Below are 14120 nucleotides of genomic sequence, written 5' to 3'. Positions count from 1 at the left end.
TGTCATATTCATTTATGACATGACCTTTCTTGACAGGGGCTTTAATGATACGCAATGCGAGTCGTAAGGTTACGACACACAAATGCGTGTCGTCTTCCTTTATGACAGGGCCTTCCTTGATATGCATTGTGTGTCGTAAATGAGCATCGTAAATGCGTGTCGTAACTGCGCGTCGTAATGTGTGTCGTCTCTCGTTATGACAGGGCCTTCCTTGACACGCATTTGCGCGTCGTCTGAGCGTTTTACGACACGCATTGCGCGTCGTAAAAGGATGTTTTTCTAGTAGTGTCTCATTTAAAAAGACCATATTTATAATTAAATTTACAAAAATTTAATAAATGAAATAGAACTATATCTTGACAAATTCATTTTCTTTCTCTTAAATTGTAGATCTCTTTAAAAATGAACATTTCTAAGACATTCACAATTCAAAATACAATATTCATAGTTTAAACAAAATATTAATTCACTCATTCACACTTTAACACAAAAATTCATACAAAATTCACAATTTAATATAGTACATTCACAAATTAATTTAGTATATTCACTGTTTAATTCACAACTTAATACATAAAAATTACAACTTAATATAATACATTCACAACTTAATACATACTATTTATAGTTTTGCTTCCTCCTAACACAATCAAATCTCGATCTCTTACACTTTAGTAAGCTTCCTTAAATCAATCTCCAAAAATAATATATGGATAAAAAAAATCAAAATTCATAGTTTAATATATATATATATATATATATATATATATATATATATATATATATATATTAAATACTATTAAGTGAATGAATAAAAAGTAGAGAGGAAGGAGATAGAGATAAAGTGGGGATTAAGATTTTGAGAGATTAAAAAAATAGTCAAGTAAGAGAAGAGAGTTCAAGATGCAAAACACTCAAATGTAGAGCGGTTACATTTTTTTCATGCTCCAAAAATCTTATCTGGATAAAGAAAATCAGAATTCACAAATTAATATACTAATTCTTTTATAATTCACAATTTAAAATATTAGTTCAGATACTCATTCACAACTTAAAAGATTAGTTCAAAAATCTATTCACAACTTAATATGCTTAATATACCAGTTCAAATACACATTCACAGCTTAACAGATACTTTATTTTCATTGAGGCATTTCATCAAACACCTTTTGTGCATCTGATTTAAGAACTTTTTTTATCTATACATTATCATAGAGATTCAACCAAAGAAAAAAAATACACAAAGAACAAAATATGAGAAGGAGGTACAACAAATATGATATGGCGGTGGTACCGTCGTCGACCACCTTGAAGTGCACAATAACCACCAGATCTACAACTGAAATACATCAAAAACATCAAATCTGATGTAGATCTGGTGGTGTATCACTGAATATCAAAAGTAGGGATGAAGGCTACCTGACGGAGTTTCACCGGAGCGACGAGCGGCAGAGATGGGGACGATTAACGTCATCAGTGTTAGAGCTCAGATATGTCTACGTCAGATCTGTTGTAGATCTACTTCTTCTTCACCATAGATCACGTAGAAAGAGATGTAGACAAGCTAGCTAATCGTGTTTCACTGAATCGAAGACGAAGCAACATGGTGACCGTTGACGACGGTGGTGGTGTTCGATGGGTTTAACTCTCAAATACATCAGATCTGATGTAGATCTAGTCGTTTGTCGTGGCGGTTGGCAGTGCATTTGAAGCAAAATAACATGACGACTCGACATTCCGACGAGTGAAGGTGGTAGTAGACGACGAAAGGTGGCGGCGACAGGTAGCTGAAGTGGTGTTAGGGTTTATGTTCTTGGGAGAGTTTGAGAGGGTTTGAGAAAGTTTTGAGCGAGTTTTCTTGTAAAAAAATTATAAAGTGTTTGAAATGTTATTAGATGTTAGATATTTGTGGTTCTTAGGGTTCCTAATCTTTTAGGGTTCTCATTTGATCTTTTATATATATATATATATATATATATATATATATATATATATATATATATATATATATATATATACTTTGGGGAATACATACATTCTTAATAAGCCTCTTAGTTTGAGAACTGTTTTGTTCGGTATATTTTTTTCTAAAAAAAAAAACTTCTAAATAGGTTAATGCACATATAAAGAAGGGATAATGTCACTATAGCACAATTAAGTTTTGGGTTTGGTCCAATTTGACAATTTATCTTATTTTTTTTGCGCAATAAGCCATCTAACTTTTACTGTACATGTCAATTAAGCCATTATCGTTAGTTTTTAATCATTCCTATGTTAACTAGTTGTAGTAAATTACACGAATGGTCCTTTTGGTTAAAATTTTATTTGTAGTTGGTCCCTTAAGTAGTAAAATTCATCATTTTTTAAACTCAGGAGACCAAAATGTAACATTGTCATCGTGTACAAAATGTTTGTATCGTCACTCTAGGGATAAGTGTACAAAATGTTTGTGTCGTCATGTTTCAACACCAGATCGGGAAGAACATCAAGTATCAAAAACAAGTTACAGTTTTCAGGTCCGCCTCTCTTCTTCTGGCGTTACCTTCTTAACTAACTCTTAACCAGTTACCAGAATCGACACAGAATCGACACCAAAAGGGACTTTGAGGCTGATTCGTTTTGACTTTCGGACTTGCCCATTGTCGGAGCATGTGGTGCATGGAGTTGAGATCTCTCCAGTTCCTTTATAGGAGGAGTAGGTGGTGACTTTTTGGATGATGCCGATGGGAGTTCTAGCAGAGGATATGACTTGGCCTTGATCGTCACATAGGGAGCAGCGAGAAGCGGTGGTTCTGGGTTTTGCGTCGGATCCATTGCAAGTTTGACAGGTGTCGAGTTTTTATATTTCGATTACTTTTTTGATTCCGAATACAGTTTCTTTGAAGTTTAGAATGAGGTTGTAGCCTTGATCTTCACCTTCCTTGGTCATGTTGTAGGAGCTCCGACCGCCCATGTCGAATAGTGATTCGAAGATATCAAACAGGTTACTGAAATCTAGGTTGGATTTGGTTATTTTAGGAAATTTTTATAAGCGAACGATTGTGATTTGAAAAGTTTGTAGATCTTAATGATTTTTTGAACATACCTTTGAGTACAACCTCGCTGTACTGGCATCGTTTTTCATCGTCTCATAAAACTTGCTTTGAGAATAAGGGGAATTTTATCATTTACTGTAGATGTGAGATTTTAAAAAAAATGATAAATATACAAAGTTGTGTTTGTGCAAACATACGTGACGTAAAATATGTATATTTTGACATCATTTGAAAAAAATATTTTTGTTTGGATAAAATCATCGAAGATCCTTTTATAAGTTCATCTTAACCTATTAAGAAATTGTTTTGGAATAAAAAATATTGGATAAAATAGTTCTTAAAATAAAAGTGGTTTTCGAAAATATAGGAATTCACAAAAGATATCTCTCTCTCTCTCTCTCTCTCTCTCTCTCTCTATATATATATATATATATATATATATATATATATATATATATATATATATATATATATATATATATATATAGGTTCATGTGAGACGGCCTAATTTTGTGAGACCGTGAGACGCAATCGTAGCCATTCATTTGGTAGATAAAACAAAAAACATTTTTAAAATGCAAAATAATTGAAAATTTTCGAAAAAAAAATTTCAAATATTATTTTCGGAATTTATATTTTCCAAAAAATAAATAAATAAATACCAAAATAAATAAAAAATAAATAATACTTTTTTTACAAATTCTAATAGAATAATAGAATATTCTACATATCCGAGAAATCTAGTATAATATTCTAACATTTTAAAAATCACATTAGAATATTTACAGTATAATATTCTATTAGAATATTTCACGTATTTTTCAAAAATAATAATTAAAAAAAGAAGTTTTGGATTTTTCCTTTTATTTTTCATTTTAAAATTATTTTTAGATTTGGTATCACGGTGTCACAAAGTCAGCATAGTCTCAAATGAACCTGAACCTATATATATATATATATATATATATATATATATATATATATATATATATATATATATATATATATATATATATATATATAGGGTCTGGTACCGGTGATGACTCTTTTTTCGGTAATACACCTTAAAAAAATTGAAAAAAAATCTAAAAAACATATAAATCATAAAATCGAGCAAACTACTATATCCAAGAAAAAAATTGGATTTTTTTTTGCATCGTTAAAATTGAATCATGGATCATAAAAATGATCCATGCTTTAATTTTAATGATGAAAAAGTAATTTTCCAATTTTTTTTTCTCCCGGATATAGTGCTATGCTCGATTTTATAAATTGTATTTTTTTAGATTTTTTCTTAATTTTTTATGGTGTCCTTAAAAGTCTTCACTTTAAAAAGAGTCATCACCCGATATATATATATATATATATATATATATATATATATATATATATATATATATATATATATATATATATATATATATATATATATATAGAAAAGTTCAATAGAGAACCATTAATAATCAAGGAATTAAAGAACCAATCCAAAGCGTCGTAATTTAAAGCGATCAACGACAAAAGGAAGGGTTGTAGACTTTTACAATGGACGCACATGCACCATATTTATAACAAACGCACTTCCTTTTTTTAGTTTAATTTTTTTTAGGCCATGTATTTTTTCAAAAAAAAAAAAAAAACCGAATGTACCATTGTTTGTGATTTTTCGTCATATATCCATAGAGATTCATATTAATATATAAAAATAGATTTTTTTTTTCAAAAAACCCACTTCATTTTCTTTGTTTTTTGAAAAGTTAAGGTCAATTTTTTATAGAAAAAAAATAATAAATATGTCAAAATTCATACGTTTTGGTACTTTTTAAACATAGATTCATATTGATGTTAAAAAAAATTATAGTTCAGTTCAGATTCGCATTGTGAACTTGTTCAGATTCACATTGTGAACATTCTCAGATTGACAGTGTGTAAGTCAAATTCACAATGTGAATCTGAACTGATCGAGCTTCTTCACATTGTGAATGTTAAAAATTGAAATATTTACAGTTTAGATTCACAATGTAAATCTACACTGATCGACTTTTTTTTTAGTCGGTGTTGATATTTATTAAGAGAGTACAAAAAATTAATATTTTTTATATAATTAGTTTTTTTTTTTTGGATAAAATTAAACTTAAATATTGAAAAAAATAACAAAATGAAGTGAGTTTTTTTCGAACAAAAAAATGTTTGTTTTTTATATATCAACATGGATCTCTATGAAAAGATGACGAAAAATCGTGAACAACGGTATATTCGGTTTTTTTTTTTCGATAAAAAATGTGGCATAAAAAAATTTAATCGAAAAAAAGATGTGGGTTTTTTTTGGTAAGGAGGTGAGTTTTTTGGTATAATTTGGTATGTGCGCGTCCAATGTACAATTGTACATCTTTTTCCTTGGCCGTTGATCATTATGATTTCCGACGTTCACGATTGATTCATTGGTTCCTTGTTATATATATATATATATATATATATATATATATATATATATATATATATATATATATATATATATATATATATATATATGTTTAGGTTTTATTGAAAACAAAAACCCTAAAAAAACCTTAAAAATCATAAAAATGCATAAAAAATACTTAGAGATCACAAATCTTTTTTTTTTGACTTTATATATATATATATATATATATATATATATATATATATATATATATATATATATATATATAAAACTCATCATTAATATTAATACTATTCTAATAAATGAATAGTTTTAATCTCCTTTTGCCAAGTGTTACTCTAATACAACTCTTCATTAATATTATGTCATGTGTCATGTAGATATATTAGACAATTCATTTCAAAATTCAAATTTATATTTTCTAATTATATGTCAAATTTGAAGTTATAATAACTTTAAAAGTTTGATATATCTCTTAATTAATTATTTATTTAAAATAATTGATTAATAATTATAAATTTTTATTATGAAAGTTTAATTAGATTTATAACCCGTGGTTCCCACGGGTTATAAACTACTATATATATATATATATATATATATATATATATATATATATATATATATATATATATGATGGGTTTTAGGTGAAACAAATAAACTAGAAAACAATTTGTAAGTTCACATGCAACCTACTTTGGATCTATGTTTTAACTATTGAACATATAACTTTGAATTGCAAAACAAGAACCCTAGAGGAGAGAGGCTATTTTCGAAATTAACAAACTAGGGTTTTAGAACTACATACATTTCAATTGTTATAGAAAACAATTGTTAATCCTCTTGAACTTGATCTTCTTGGAAGCCTAGCACCACAAATGTAATGCCTCTAATGGAGTCACACCCAAAAGCTAGCAAGAAGGAAACTTGAAGGAGAGAGAGTAGGGTATGCAAAAATCAGCCCTAGGGTTTCATAAAGGAAGGAGTGGCCGAATTTAGGAGCTGGGAGGCTCCTTATATAGCTGAGGGATCTAGGGTTTAGGGAAAACCCTAATACTCCTTTGCTTGGGGCCTAAGCTAATCCAAAGGCCTTATCCAAGCCCCTTGGATTAAATCCTTAGGGTTTCCCAATAGATTTCGTCCACCTCCTTCCAAAGAGGTTCTGGAGCCTTCCACTCAACTATTTGATAATTGCAAACTAGTCCCTGCACTTTATAATTAATACAATTAACCCCAAAATTAATTCTAATTAATTTCTAGCTAACTATTAATTAAACCTTATGATTTCTAATTAATATATTAATCTTTTAAAATATTAATAAATCATTTATATTAATTTATTAATCTTATAATAAATCAATATCTCTCCTTTCATAATTTTCTTGTCCAGTTGCTAGGTTTGAGGGCAACCCAAAAAGACTGTGCTGCTATCAATTTAAGTACATACCAATTATAGTTATGGGCTTAGACACCTAATCCAACAGTCTCCCACTTGGATAAGTCTGTAACTATAATTGCTAGTATGCCTTCTAAATTTGACCAGCAATTTGTAGCTTCCAAAAGCTGCTGCTGAACTCTGACCCAGTCAGTTACGTGTCCTTAGATAAGTGTAATGCCCGTGTTTCTAGGCTACGCATTAATATTGACATTATAGTCTAGGTTAACCTTTGTAACTAAGAATGCGCATTTCATAGCCGCTAACGAGAAATGGTCTATGGATAAACTTGTGAATTCTTACGTGAAGGAAATTGTGAGGCTACACGGTGTTCCGTTAACGATTGTATCCGATCGTGACAGCGGTTTTACCTCAAGGTTTTGGAGAAGTCTACAAGAGGAATTGGGTACCAAGTTGTGTTTGGTACAGCTTACCATCCTCAAACCGATGGCCAAAGCGAACGAACGATTCAAACGTTGGAGGATATGCTGAGAGCATGTACCCTAGAATTCCAAGGTAATTGGGATGAACACTTACCTCTAGTAGAATTTTCCTATAATAATAGTTTCCACTCGAGCATCAAGATGGCACCTTATCACGCTTTGTATGGGGAGAAGTGTCGATAGCCATCATGTTGGCTGGAAGCTGGGGAAAAGCAGTTTATGGGACCTGAAATGGTCCATCAGACTGCTGAAAAGTCGAAAGTGATAAGGGAAAGGATGTTAGCTGCTTAAGATCGACAAAAGAGTTATGCTGACAAGAAAAGACAACTGATATCCTTCGAAGTTGGAGATTCGGTTTTACTTAAAGTCTCGCCGTGGAAGGGACTTATAAGATTTGGTAAGAGGGGAAAGTTGAGTCCAAGGTTTATTGGACCATTTAAAGTTCTTCAGAGGATCGGGAATCAAGCTTACAAGCTAGAATTACCGAAAGAACTTGAAGGTATTCATAATACCTTTCATGTGTGCTATTTAAGAAAGTTCACGGGAGATGTGCCCGGCATAATTCCCATTTCTGAGTTAAGGTTGGATGAAAACAAGAGGTTGATCGAAGAACCTGAGGCAATCGTTGACCGTAAGACTAAGAAGCTGAGACGCAAGATGGTCGATTTAGTGCTTGTGCGTTGGAAACATACGAATGGGCCAAATCTCACTTGGGAAACGGAGAGTGACATGATGAGTCACTACCCGCATTTGTTTGCTGATGTGTGATTCCGGGGACGGAATCATCCTAAGGGGGAGAGAATTGTAATGCCCGTGTTTCTAGGCTAGGCATTAATATTGACATTATAGTCTAGGTTAACCTTTGTAACTCATTTTGAAGAAATGAAAAGGAATTATGTGAATATTATGTGAATTATGTGTTTTATGCTTAATTATTAGGGCTTAATTAATTAAGAATAAAAATGAGCGTCAAAAATTAAATTTTAGATAAAGCCGATATCTATTAAGAAAATTGTAGTGGGCGTGACAAGGATTACGGATATATAAAGAATGCCGAAATCCGAGTTATAACGAAGAAGTTATGACTTGTCGAAGTTTCGCGACAAACCGGCACGCGGCCGAATGTCGTAAAAAGTGAGTTTTCGATAAACTACTTTTTGGCCTTAGTGATCTAAACGAAACTCGTAGTGTTCGTTAAACCGAGAGTAAGTATAAAAAGAACGCCCAAATATGAATTCGTATGAGGAAGTTATGATTTTTTCGAAGTTTCAGCTTAGCAGTAGACGGCTAAAAACTCGAATTTTAGATCGAGTGATTTTTAGCCGACACGACCTAAATGAGAATCGAAGGTCTCGTCATTAGTAGCACAACGGTAAAAAGTCTAACGAAAACGGACGTCGGATGAAGAAGTTGTGAATTTTTAACGGATTTCTTGTCCCGGTCTGTTAAAAATAATAATATAAAAATTAAATCATAATTAGCCAACAAAGTCTAAACGAAAGTTGCAGAGCGTAATTTTACCTACGCGTGCATATAAAGAACGTCAAAAACGGAGCTCGTATGCGATAGTTATGGATTTTAGAAGTTTTGGCGCGAAAATCAAGGAATAATGCCAAAACCGGGAATTTTCGCACACGTTGACTTCGGCCACGTGTCCTCGCCTCGCATGTGCCACGTGTCCGAGCTGCTGAGTCATCCGATCTCGTGAGCTGATCCGAAGTGGTTCACTAAGAAGGCGACACGTACCCTTTAGCACATGTCCGAGCCCTCGCGAGAGAGCCACGTACCCCCTACTTCGGACCCTAGGCCGCGATCCAATCAGGAGGCGACACCGAGGCTTCGCACGCGCAGACCATGTGCGAGCACATGCGCACCCTCGCCCAGCTGCTGCCGCGTGGCCTTCGCTCCTGATGCCACCTGCCCTCGCATGCTGACTCCCCCCTTCTAAGACCGACTTCGGACCCCTATAAATAGAAGGGTCATGCGAGCCTTCTCGGGTACTTTTGGGAAATTGTCACTTTTAGCCCCTTTTTCCATATTTTCTTCATCTTAGCATCCCCCAAAGCCCCGGTATCGATTATAACCCCCGGAATACGCCACGAAGAGCCCGAGAAGCCCGGAAAATTTATCTTTTCGGTTTCGAAGCCCGACCCTCGCAGAGCCCGGTTTCTGAATAAAACTCTCGGTTTTATTAGAAACGATCGTTTTTAGGAAACGAATTGCTGCCCGATTTTCATTAAATCAAGTGAGTGTATAGTCACTTTCATTTTACACATAGATATGAAGTATTTACCTTATAATACGTGCTATGTGTAAATATATTAATTGGTTATTTGAGGTGACTGTTGAGTTGATGTTTTATACAAGTTTTTAAACTGTATAAGTATTTTTATCTACAAATATGTTGGGTAGAACATGGGTAGATAGTGATGTGTGATAAAATAAAAGTGATGAGAGGCCTCGATGTGATTTGTGATTCAGTCATCTAGCGGAGTTTGGATAACGACCACAGACTTTCTAGACAGTCCAGTGGGAAACATTAGCAGGTCCGCAACCTGTAGGTGTTAATGAACTTGGGTGTTTATTCGCTGTACTCCAATCCCCCTCATGGTTGCGTTTAGGACATGTATGGCTGAGGAAACCCGTTAGCAGTAGTGTCCATCCCGATGATATTCTTTAGGCTAGGTCCCTTGTGAAAAGTGTTTAGGGACGTAAAGTGAGGATAACGGGAACGGGTAATCAGGGTTATTATTGATTGATGAACTTAATAAGTTTATTATTATTGTGGGTTGAAAACCCTATATGCTCACCAGGCTCCCAAGCCTGACCCACTCAGCTTTTTATGTTACAGGTAGTGGACCCCGAGCATAGTCGGAGGATGACGTGAGATTTTTGGATTATAGGCCGGTAGTTGTAAATAACTGTAGTAAGGCTTATAATGTCTTGTTTATGCTTTTGATATGTATCGGAACATGACATCCCGAGGTTTTGATATATATATGGAAAATATATACCTTCTTAATGAAGGATTTTGATAAACTTTTATCATATGTTGTTTGGGGACCAATTCCACAACATCTTTTGAAAAGATTTCTCTGATTTTATTTTAAAAAGCATAAATTAAATCGGTCTTTTCTGGCCGAGAAATTAGGGGATGTCACAATAAGTGATTATATAATCTTTCGTTCTGCGGGATATCCCCAGACATAAGACATGGAATGTAATCAATCTCTCTGTCCAGAATCTATGTTTCCCGATTTCTGATTTGTGATGATGTTGGACTTCTAATTGAACACATCAATTTAATCATGGCTGGGCCCAGCACATAAGTCAACACGAAATCATCGAGGGGCCCACCGATATCGTTTTTCCGGTTAGGGTAAAAGGAACGAATAAACATTGACTCATATGCTTGTATCTTTTACTCATCAAATTATACATTACAATACGTTTTATAACACCAAGTTACTGATGCGTTTTCGTATCACCAATGTATAACCGACTTTATAAATTACAACTCATATATCTTCGTTTCAAGATTATAAGATATTATCGTCTCAGTATTACTCGTGATGAATTCCATGAAGTGATACTCTGAGCGAGGGTTTATCCAATACTCAAATCTCAATTTCTGAGTACTCATGAACATTGCAGCAATTCTATTGCCATGTCTATCCTTAGACAATCTGCAATCCAATTCACAACAGTCTTAATTCACTACTTACTTCCAAAAGTACGAGCGACTGTGGAGTTTGAATAATCATATTATTCTGGAAGTAAAAACATGGAAAAATGAAACACAATAATAAACAATTGACAAAAGGCAGTAAACAAACTCATAAATAATACTTTATTATTTAATCACCAAAAGTCAATTACATTTACTTTGTAACAAGTTTTTGAACTAGACTAATCTAACTACTAAAACTAATATCATCTTTCAGTCCTATGCTCCGAGCATGCTGAATATGCTTAGCCCTACTAAGACCCTTTGTGAGGGGGTCTGCTGGGTTATCTTCAGATGACACCCTCTTTACTACAAGATGGCCTTCTTCTACTCTATGCCTGATGAAATGGTACTTTCAGTCGATATGCCTGGTTTTACCATGATCTCTGGGTTCCTTAGTTAAGGCAACCGCTCCCTCATTATCGCAGAACAGTTCCATAGGCTCCTGGATGGTTGGAACAACTCCGAGATCTCCGATGAAGTTCCTCAACCAAGCTGCTTCTTTCGACGCTTCACTCGCTGCTATGTACTCTGATTCACAAGTAGAATCAGCCACCGTATCTTGCTTGGAACTTTTCCAAGTAACCGCTCCTCCATTCAGTAAAAATACCCAGCCAGACTGAGAACGGAAGTTATCTCTATCCGTTTGAAAACTGGCATCACTGTAACCATCTACTCTCAAAGTATCATTGCCACCAAGCACAAGGACCCAGTCCTCTGTCCTTCGCAAATACTTGAGTATATTCTTAACCTCTAATCAATGAGCTCTACCCGGGTTTCCCTGATAGGGACTGACCATGCTCAAAGCAAATGCCACATTAGGGCGAGTACATGTCATAGCGTACATGATCAATCCGACCGCAGAAGCATAAGGTACACGACTCATGTCAGCTATTTCCTCATCTGTACTCGGGCATTGAGTCTTACTCAATTTGGTATTGCTTTGGATAGGTAGCTCTCCCTTCTTGGAATTTTCCATACTAAACCTCTCTAGTACCTTATCCAAGTATGTACTTTGACTAAGTCCAATCAATATCTTCTTTCTTTCTCTCAATATTCTAATCCCAAGAATATAGGCAGCTTCTCCAAGGTCTTTCATGGCAAAACACTTTCCAAGCCAAGACTTAACATCTTTCAAGGTTGGAACGCCGTTACCAATGAGTAATATGCCATCGACATATAACACCAGAAAAGTTACTATACTCCCACTAGCCTTGATATACACACAAAACTCATCTTCACTTCTAGAGAAACCAAACTCTTTGACTTTCTCATGGAAGCAAAGATTCCAGCTGCGAGATGCTTATTTCAATCCATAAATGGATTTCTCAAGCTTGCACACTCTATTGGGAAACTTTGCATCAAAAAAACACTCTGGCTGATTCATGTAAACATCCTCAGCCAGCTTCCCGTTAAGGAAAGTAGTCTTGATATCCATCTGCCAGATTTCATAGTCATGAAAGGCAGCTATGGCGAGAAATATCCTAATAGATTTAATCTTAGCTACTGGCGAGAAGGTCTCATCATAGTCAACCCCTGGGGTTTGAGTGAAACCTTTTGCAACCAGTCGAGCCTTGAATGTGTGCACATTTCCATCCATGTCTGTCTTCTTCTTGAAGATCCATTTGCACCCAACCGTCTTACAACCTGGTGCACTATCAACCAAATTCCAAACTTGGTTGTCATACATGGACTTAATCTCGCTGTCCATTGCCTCTTTCCACTTGGAAGCCTCTGGGCCTGCCATTGCTTCCTTGTAAGTAACTGGTTCATCTAAATTTACCAGTGTCCTATCACTGATGAATGTGTCACCATCTGAAGTAATATGAAAACCATACAACTCAGGTGGCACACTCACCCTAGTGGATCTTCAAAGAGGTAATGAGTTATCAACTGGTTCAAGAGGAACTGTTTCCTCTGGTTGAGTGCTAGTGTCATCTAAGGTTCCTTCATTGGCCAACTCTTGAATTTCTTCAAGGTCTATGGTGCTCCCACTGTCCTCTTTGAATATGAGCTCTCTTTCTAGAAAGACTCCTCTTCGTGCTACAAAGACCACGTTTTCACTAGGTCTGTAGAACAAATATCCAAAAGACCGCTTTGGGTAACCAATGAAAACACAACCCCAGACTTTAATATGTGCTAACGAAAGCTGCTAGCTTGTCATGAGTCTCTCGTCTTACGAAAGCTTCACAACCCCAGACTTTAATATGTGCTAACGAGGGAACTTTCCCCGTCCACATTTCGTGAGGTGTTTTGGCAACCTTCTTTGTAGGGACAAGATTGAGGATGTGGGCGGCTGTCTCTAAGGCATACCCCCAGAAGTGAATAGGAAGCGAAGCATGACTCATCATAGAACGAACCATGTCTAACAAGGTTCGATTACGCCTCTCAGCTACACCATTTAACTGTGGTGTCCTAGGAGGAGTTAATTATGAGACTATCCCACATTCTTTTAGATAGTCGTTGAACTCGATACTAAGATACTCCCCGCCTCTATCGGATCTAAGTACCTTTATCTTCCTGCCCAATTGATTCTCGACCTCATGCTTAAACTCTTTGAACTTTTCAAAGTTTTCTGACTTATGTTTGATTAAGTAGATATAGCCATATCAGCTATAATCATCAGTGAAAGTCACATAGAATTGATTAGCATCCCTTGTAGTTGATCTGAAGGGCCCACACACATCTGTATGTATGAGATCCAACAGACCTTCACCTCTTTCACAAGACCCTGTGAATGGTGATTTCGTCATCTTTCCCAAAAGACAAGATTCACACATATCATTTGATTTTAGGTCAAATGATTCCAACACTCCACCCTTTTGGAGTTGGGCTATGCGTTTCTTGTTAATGTGTCCAAGACGACAATGCCACAAGCATGCATTGTCTACACTATTTGACAAGTCAATATTAAACACACTATTTCCTAAGCTATCAACACAATTCACTGTTTCATACACACCATCACAAGGTAAAGCTTCAAACACGAAAACACCATTCTTAAAAACAGAAATTGAACCATTCAAATCATTAAAAGAATATTTAAAACCTTGTCTGA

This window comes from Lactuca virosa, chromosome 2, assembly GCF_052849685.1.
Source record: "Lactuca virosa cultivar CGN04683 chromosome 2, Lactuca_virosa_CGN04683_v6, whole genome shotgun sequence".
In the NCBI taxonomy this organism is placed as follows: domain Eukaryota; kingdom Viridiplantae; phylum Streptophyta; class Magnoliopsida; order Asterales; family Asteraceae; genus Lactuca; species Lactuca virosa.
Note: the sequence above shows the minus strand (reverse complement) of the source record.